This window comes from Gracilinanus agilis, chromosome 5, assembly GCF_016433145.1.
Source record: "Gracilinanus agilis isolate LMUSP501 chromosome 5, AgileGrace, whole genome shotgun sequence".
NCBI classification, from domain to species: Eukaryota; Metazoa; Chordata; class Mammalia; order Didelphimorphia; family Didelphidae; genus Gracilinanus; species Gracilinanus agilis.
In genome coordinates, this window is record NC_058134.1 from 52,077,290 (window position 1) to 52,086,089 (window position 8,800).

At 42.5% G+C, this 8,800-nt stretch overlaps 1 protein-coding gene across 1 annotated transcript in view; it reads right to left on the reverse strand.

Moving 5' to 3' along the window:
- The window catches only part of STEAP1 (STEAP family member 1), a 25,777-nt gene extending 21,072 nt beyond the window's left edge, over positions 1-4,705 (reverse strand). Inside the window, exon 1 of the mRNA XM_044678489.1 lies at positions 4,648-4,705. The gene's annotated coding sequence lies outside the window, so the exon portion shown is untranslated. The remainder of the gene's footprint in view (positions 1-4,647) is intronic.
- Positions 4,706-8,800: the final 4,095 nt, after the last annotated feature.

The following is an 8,800-nucleotide window of genomic DNA, read 5'->3' on the forward strand; positions in this document are numbered from 1 at the left end:
TCTTTCTCCCTCTCTCTCTCTCTCTCTCTCTCTCTCTCTCTCTCTCTCTCTCTCGCTGTCCCTATCTCTGTCTCCCCTTCTTCTTTTCTCTTCTTCCACCCCCTCCCTCCTCTCTCCCTCTCTTTTGTATGGGTCTAGTTGTTTATATGTTCTTTACTCCATTAGATACATGTATACTAACTGCTTGACTCTTGACAACTTCATCCATATCTCCTAATTCTGCTTTCTGGGGCCCAAAAGGAGAAATTTAATGTCTCCCCCATTTGCCAGCCCTTTAAATACTTGGAAGAAAGCCATCATGGTTCCTTTGAGCTTTCTTTTCTTCTGTCTCTTTATCACTTCCCTTGGTGAGTTTATCAATCCCATGGAGTTGATCATTGTCTCCATGGAGATGATTCCCAAATCTCTATGTTCATTCCAGCCCTAACATCTCTCTTCAGCTGCAGTTTCATATTCTCAATTGCTTCTTGGATAAAGTAGAGGCTCTGTAGATGTCTCAAACTCAGCATGTCCAAATTGATTTCTTCACCTCCCTCCCCCAAACCATCCCTCTTTCCTAATTTCCTTGTTACTATTGAGGGCACCATGATCCTCCTAATCACTTTGGGCTTGTGACCTCAGTGTCATCTTTGACTTCTTGTTCTCTCTTATTCCCCATCCAGTGGTCAAATCCTACTGATTCTACCTTTGAACCTTCTCTCCTCTACACTTTGTTCTCTCCTTTGACTCAGTAATCATTCTGACCCTATTACTTCATATCTGGTGCATTACAATAGCTTCATGGTTGGTCTCCTTACCTCAAATCTCTTTCCACTCTAAGTCATCTACCCAGCTGATCTTACATACAGATACGACCATGTCATCACCTTATGTGATAAACTCTAGTGACTCCCTATTTCCTCCAGGATCAAATATAAAAGCCTGTTTAGCATCTCAAGTCCGTCATAACTTGGTTCCTTCCTATCTTTCCAATCTTTTTTACACATTCCTCACCTCCATATACTTGATGATCCAGATATTCAGGTATTTCCTCAAACATGATTCACTTACTAATCTCTTTGCTTTTTCACTGGATGTTGCCTGTGCCTGGAATGATCGCACTCCTTATTTTCATCTCTTGGCCTCTCTAGCTTCTTATAAGACGCGGCCCAAATTTCTTCCTTCAGGAGTCCTTTCTAGGTTCCCAGGATTACCTTCTGTTTTCATTGCATCTATCTAATAATAACATACACACTCCATTCCACTGCCAATTAGAATGTGAGCTTCTTTGAAGGCAAGGACTGGGTTTTTGCCTTTTCTAATATTCCCAGTATTGAGCATAGTGGGGCAGCTAGGTGGTTCAGTGGATGGAGTCATGAAGTCTTATATTTCTGAGTTCAAATCTGTCCTCAGACACTAACTAGCTGTGTAACCCTGGACAAGTCACTTAACTGTCTCAGTTTTCTCATCTGTAAAATAAGCTGGAGAAGGAAATGGCAAACTGCTCCATTTATCTTTGCCAAGAAAATCCCAAATGGGGTCATTAAGATTCAGACACAACTAAAATTAGCACAAAGCAAAGTGTTTTAGAAATTCCTGTTGACAGATCAATTGATTGATTGATAAACCTTCCCTGTTCTTCCATCCTCTCTTCAGGTGGCATGGATTTAAGGCTCCTCCCATCATAGTTACCCTTCTTTGGATTCTCTCTAGCTTATCAATGTCTTTCTTAAACTGTGCTGCTCAGACCTGATCACTGGATATTTCAGATATGATTTAACTTGGGCAGAAAGTAGTCAGACTATAACCTTCTAATTCCTCTCAATGAAGCCCAATTCTGCATAAACTCCCTCCACCCCCCACACCCATTACTATTGACTCATGTTGAACTTTTGGTTTAGCAGGATGGCTTAGAATATGGAGTTACAGATGAATTGCATGGCAGTTGCCGGAAGAACAGCTTGGCTAAATCTGGGCAGCCTCCTCACTAGTTTGGCTGAATATTAATAAATTTTGGGGCTGTAGCAACTTCCAAAGATCATCCATTAAGTAACATAGAGAGGGTAAAATCAGCTTTGGTGGAGAATGTACCCACATGAAATCATGGCTTTTGGAAGTAAAATTGATATTATGGTCAATGTCCTTTAAAATGGAATTTAGTATATGCATGTAACACATTTACTATCATCCTATAAATAATCAAGAAAATAGACAATCAGGGTGTAGCCCTTGGCTCAAAAGGCAAATTATATGAAACTCTCTTCAAAGACGGAAATGGATTATTGTATGAAAGACAGGCAGAATTGGTAAGTGCTAGAGAAGAGAGCTCCTGCTTCTTCTGGGTATCATCTTTGAGAGAGAAGATGTAACATTACAACCTCCCTTCAAGCCTCTGAAAGAAGAGAGAGGCTGAGGAAACCGACAGAAGAGGAACTGGCAATATCCATCATATAACTATTCTCAGCTTGGTATAATAGAAGCTTCAGGGAATTTCCCTGAAAGATTGGATTAGGATTGATCTGAGACTCTTTTATTTAGTTGTTTATTTATTTATTAAGCCCTTACCTTCTGCCTCAGAATCAATATTGTGTATTTGAACCCAGGACCTTCTGTCTCTACCTCTGGCTGTCAATCCATGCCTGGCTGTCAATCCTCAGAACCACCTAGCTGCTCCTGATCTGAGATTCTTAGTTGAGCTGTTACTTTGCTCATTCACTCTATTGTCTGGAAGGTATTCTTCTATGCATACCTTTTCTGATTTCTCTTTTGCTATCAATTTAGATAAATAGGTTTATATGTTATTTGCTATGTTCATTGTGGAACTGGAATTCGGTGGAAGGTGGGATCAAGCCTTGTATATATTGTGTGGGTTCCTCTTTTCCCATTAAGGCATAGTGATCAGGAGTATAGCTTGAATCTAAATATTACCTTCTCATGATTAACAATATTTAAAGGAACAGATAGATTTAATTCTAACCCATTTACCCCTTCTCTGTTAGAAGAGGAAGTAAGTCTGTCTCTGGTGCTAACCACTTGCTTCCCTTCCAGATATAAATCAAAGTGGTCATTGGAGGAGGATTGATTCAAGATGCTAGAGATATCTATTCTTGCTTCCCTGTAAGTCATATCTAGATACATCCAGGTAGGCACATACTTAGCACCAACCAAGCCACCCTTACACAGAGAAACACGGGGAGATACAGTAAGTGATTCAGACTTAGGAAAGCAGAACTATGAGGAGAGTATGTACAGTGACTTGAATATAGTACCCAGTGATAAAATATTAATTATTATTATATTATATATTATAATGTATATCACATATATTATAAATATTATAAAATATTAAAAAAATTATCAGAATGAACATTTTCAGTGCTAGAGAGCTCTCACTTTGGGAGCAGGGACTGTGGATGTGGAATGCTGTACATAAACTGTCAGAACCAGTAGCTTTGCCCTTTGGTTTGGCTTAAATTTTTTTTTGTTGTTGTTTATAAGAAAGTTACCATGGGAGCTAGAGGTAGGACTGGATAAGAGAAAATGATTCCAAATCTGGCCTTAGACACTTCCTAGTTGTGTGACCCTGGGCATATCACTTAACACTAATTGTCTAGTCTTTATAATCTTTCTGCCTTGTAACTGATTTATAGACAGAAGTTAAGGATTTAAAAAAGAAGAAATGGCTGTTGTATAAGGGAAAGGGAAGGATTAAGAATTTACATTGATGCCTCGGATGTGTCAGGTAGTTTACAAATATTATCTCATTGGATCCTCACAAGAACCCTGCAAAGTAGGTGTTTTTATCTCCACTGAAGGCAAACAGAGGTTAAGTGACACACCTATTAAGTATCTGAGGTCAAATTTGAACTCAGATCTTCCTGATTGAAGGCCATGTGCACTGTCCACCATGCCACCTAGTTAACTCCATCAGAAAGCTTAAAAAAAATGAAAAAGAAAACAGAGACGGATTGGGATAGTTTAAGCAATTTTGAGTGCTTAGAATTTTCAGCCTACTTGGGTAGTGAAACATGTATATTTCTAACCAATCAGAAGGGGGATGTCAATCCCGTGAGAGAAGGAATTGTAGAATTTTGACACAGGTAAAAGCAGGCTGAAGTCGTGAGGATTATTTCCTTAGAAACTAGGGTTGGGGAGAGGTACCAGGGAAATCACAGTGCCAGCCTATCCCCACAGGTGAGCAGAGCTCTTGGCACGCCCACTAAATGCTTGTTGATTGATTAATAGACTAATCTAAGCAAAATGCATTTATCTCTACTTATAAAAGCAATGCCACCCAGAGGAAGCTGGAGAACACGTGGTCCAACTTTCCTCCGAACTCCATCTGAGGCGTTCTCCTTGTGCCATTCATTCATTTCCCTGGAAGAAGCTTAACCACACTTCCCTGAGTCACTGGTTTTAGGAAAGGAGCTGGCTGCCATCGCCTCCCTCTCTACAACAGAGCAGTGTGCTCCGAGGTTAACTGGGCTCTGGGCTGCTTTCCTCAGGGCAGCCAGGCATAAGGGATGTATTGAGCTCTAGCCCAGGCAAATATTTGGTCAGCGTCTTCCTCCAACAGAGGCACTCCCGACTCGGGGCTCCCAGAGCGGGCGGGGAGAGGGAACGCAAGGCACGGGGGAGGGCGCTGCTATTGAACAAGGTAACACTCACCCGCTCCCCGGCCCCGTCACGCTTCTGCCACAGCAGTGCCAGGTCCTGAAGTGTCCTGCCCCGCTCCCACTGCCCCCCACTCCGGCCCTCCTCCTTTGGGACAGCCCCTGCTTTCCCCTCCACTCCAAGATACAGCAACACCTACGGCCTCTCGGTTCCACACTGGTTCCCCTTTCCTCCTTCCCTCGGGTCAAATATCCTTTCCCTATCCACTCTCTCCCCTCCTCTGCACCAGTCACCCCTCTGGAACCCCCGCCTACGGGCCCAAGCTCCTCCCCCAATTCCGATCCCTGGACCCTGCCCCACCTCCAAGGAAATAATCTCTTCTTCAGCATGCTTTCTCCACAGCCTGAGTCCTATAAATCCCATTCCACCCCTGCCCCTAGCCCCCTCCCCATTTCCCTCACCACCCAAGCATGGCTAGGAACCCAAGCGCCAGATCTCCCAATTCCCTCCTGCTCCAGCTCCAGGGCTCTCTCCCCTTCCCAGGACCTCCATGACCTGGGACTACGACTGCGGAGTCCCGCTTCCATTCCCATCCCTCCTCGCAAGGTCTCCAGCCGGCCCCTTGCTTCGACCTTGCGATTCCAGAACAAGGGACCCTATTTAACACCCGGAAGGGGATAATAAAGAGCGTCTGGGTTGCTCGGTTCCAGACCGGGAGGTGCTAGCACGCCAAGGGGTGGGGGTGGGTGGAATCCACTTTGGGTTTGCTCTGTACGGAGCCCAGCCCAGCAAGGCGAAAGACAGGCTTTTCCTGCACCTCAGGGGATGGGGTGAACCTTCCCTTCCCACAAGTCTGCTGGGAGGTGCCCGATGGGGGTCAAAATCAGAGGGTTCCCCTCGGGCCAGAGTTCTAAAGGGGTTTTCTGACCCAGCCTGAGACCAAGCTCGCTTTTATAACCTCAGCATTTCTCTGCAGTTATGCCCTGACTCCCAGCAGCTTCATAAGATCCCCACAGGTGGACACCTGGTGGGGAAAATGGGAATCCCGATGGGAAAGGATGCCCACCTCCTGACCGCAGAGAATGAACCCGAACGGACACGGTCCATCCCTACCGTATAATATGTAGAGAAAACGCACCCATATAGGAAATGAGCACGCCCATGCATTCTGTACCCCTTATTCCACTGGACCCTATAGATGCACACACGTATACATGTACACACATGCATACCCATATTTGGATATGACCAAGGCAGGAATGTTTTGCTTGACTGTATATATGTATATACATATATATTTATTTGTTAAAGAGTTTTGTTTCTCTTTTTCAATGGGGGTGGGGTGGGAGGGAGAGAAGGCAGATTTTGCTTAATTAAAAAATCAACCTGAATTGAAAAGAAAATTCCTTTATTTATTTAAAAAAATATACCCTTACCTTCCTCTTGGAGTCAATGCCTTGCCTCCGAGCAGAAGAGTGGTAAGGGTGGGCAATGGGGGTCAAGTGACTTGCCTAGGGTCACACAGTTGGGAAGTGTCTGAGGTCAGATTTGAACCTAGGACCTCCCTTCTCTAAGTCTGGATCTCAATCCACTGAGCTACCCAGTTGCCCCCTTGAAAAGAAAATTTAAAAAAGAAAATAGAGTCCTCCGAGGCTCAGTGGTAGGCAGCAGAAATAGGTTTGTACTCACTCAGACTGGCCAAACAAAGCAAAACATCCCAAATTAATATAAATTAAAAACAAAAACAGAAGCTAAAGCCTTTGGAGAAAACCTTTTGAGTATCTGTTTTCAAAGTGTTTTTTTTTTTTAAATAGTCATGCAAACTCCTACAGCAAGTTTAAGGCTTGTTACATTTGGAAGTTTAAAGTTTATAGTCAGAGGATTAGAGTTGGAGAGAACCTTATAGAGGAACTAACCCATTCCCTTCATTTGAACTGATGACACACCTTGCCCAAGGCCACCCAGTGACAGAAATAGGGTCCAAAGCCAGGATCCTTGATTTCTACTCCAGTGTTCTTTCCAAGGTACCAAGAAATAGAGATTTAGACATTGTAAAGCTATAAATCTATAAAGCCAGCTGGCCTGCTGTTGAAATCCAAATCTACTCCTTGGCCCCTGTGGGACTCAGGGCAAATCTCTTTTACTCCTCTCTCCCAGGGTCTCAGTTTCTATATCTGTAATTATGAAAGGGCCTGAGGAGATCATCTCCAAGGTCTGTTTCAGCTCTACTTCCCATAATTCCATACGTGAAAGGTAAATATAGTATCAGTGACTCATTCCATAGGCCTTGTTCTAGGAAATTACCCTTTCATTTTTATAATCTGTATTTTAGATATAAGAGAGAAGGTAAAAGATTAGTATAGCAGGAGAAACTGCCTCATTACAATGGCTTCCTTATCTTGCCCTAAAATGAAACTTCTTATCACTTCTTGATACACATATTAAAAAAAAGCCACTGAACTTAGTTTAATTAAAATTTTTTTTTTATTGGGGCACGTGTGTGGATGAAGAATATATATCTAGATATGTGATCAGAGTTGGAAACTCCTGGAGTAAAAATTCTGCCCTGATTGAAAGGAAGGTTAAGCAAGTAACTTGTCCATGGCCTCTTGGCTAATGTGTATCAGAGCTGAATCGTGAACCTCTGTTTACCTATCTCTAAGGATGGCCCCAAATGCATGGCATTATATTGCTTCTCTGTTTCCTACACAGTAGATAAGTGAGTTTGTTTTTTGTTTGTTTTATGTTACAGGTTTCCGTGACAATTAAACCTAGTGAAGGCAATCAGATTATAGACATTATGTAACTTAATACAGATACAGTTTAAAGGAATTTTGGGCAAGAAGGCCCAAAATTATTCATTGTAATTTCTATCATGAGCCATAAAAGGGATAGGACCTTAGTAGAGGAGACTCTGGGTTCACAAAGGCTAACAAAAGCATTAACAGAATCCATCAAACTTTAAAATTTTCAAGTGCGCGGTCACAGAAAAACATTACTGTCCAGAGACTAGCCAAAGCCCAGAAGTTGGCCATTTCAAAACTAATTTTTTGGATGTGGGGACCTTTAGAATGTCAAGAGATTGGAATCTTGTTGTGTGACCCTGGGCAAGTCACTTAATATTGATTTCTGGAAATATGGAAATATTTATAAAAACCATGCCTGTGGTACCTATCTCAAAAGGTGATTGGGAGAATTAAATAAGATAATGCATGTGAAACACTTTGCAAACATCAAAGGACTATGGGTCAGTCATCAATGTAGAGCGGATAAAAGTACAAAATGGCCCTCGGTCTTTTATGAACCAAAATGATGGCGGCAGAGTGGAAAAGTGGCCGAGAGAGCTAAGAATCACACAGTTCAGTTCTTAGAGTGGCCATAGGCATTAACTGTTAATACTCAAAATTCTGGTCTTACTCAGTACAAATGCTATGGAGTATGCATTTCTAACGGATGTGGACATTTCTAGCATTCAGTGAAGACCAAATGGAAAGCATTCGTTATTGGTTTGGATCAATATCAATTACACATATTTTTCCAAACCAGTATAGCTTCCAGTGGATAAAGTTCATTACGAATTCAGCTGTAGCTAGCAATTCTGGCCCCTGATGCAAGCACAATTCATCCTCAAATAATCTTCAGATGCTAGCAACTTCCCCACCTGCTGAAATACATATAGCATCACACTCTTGACATTTTAGCACCCTTGGGACACAATCCATGTTGGCCCTTCTTAGTTAAGCCTCTGCTTGAAAAGATACATGTGTACATGTGGATAGGAACAATTTATTCCAATAGGCTTGAAGGTGACTGAAGCAGGCACTGTGAAACACTTAGAGCTTGGTCAGACATTGAATATGCCAAGGTCATCCACTGCATCCTGGGCTATTACCAGTTGTCTTGACTTTTGTCTCCACATTGGGCTTTGATGATTCTGGAAAATAAAGTGAGACAGGTGACCTTGCGCAACTCTGCCTCACATAAAATTCACTTGAGAGTCCAGATCACCCTGTGATGTCATTGACCCTCTTTGAAAAAGGATGGGAAAAAAGAAAACAAAGGATGAACAACAATCTTCCTTCCTTCTTTCCTTTGTTTGTTTGTTCATTTGTTTGTTCATTCCTTCGTTCTTTTGTTCCTTCCTCCCTCCCTCCCTCCCTCTCTCTCTCTCTCTCTCTCTCTCTCTCTCTCTCCCCCTTCCTTCCTT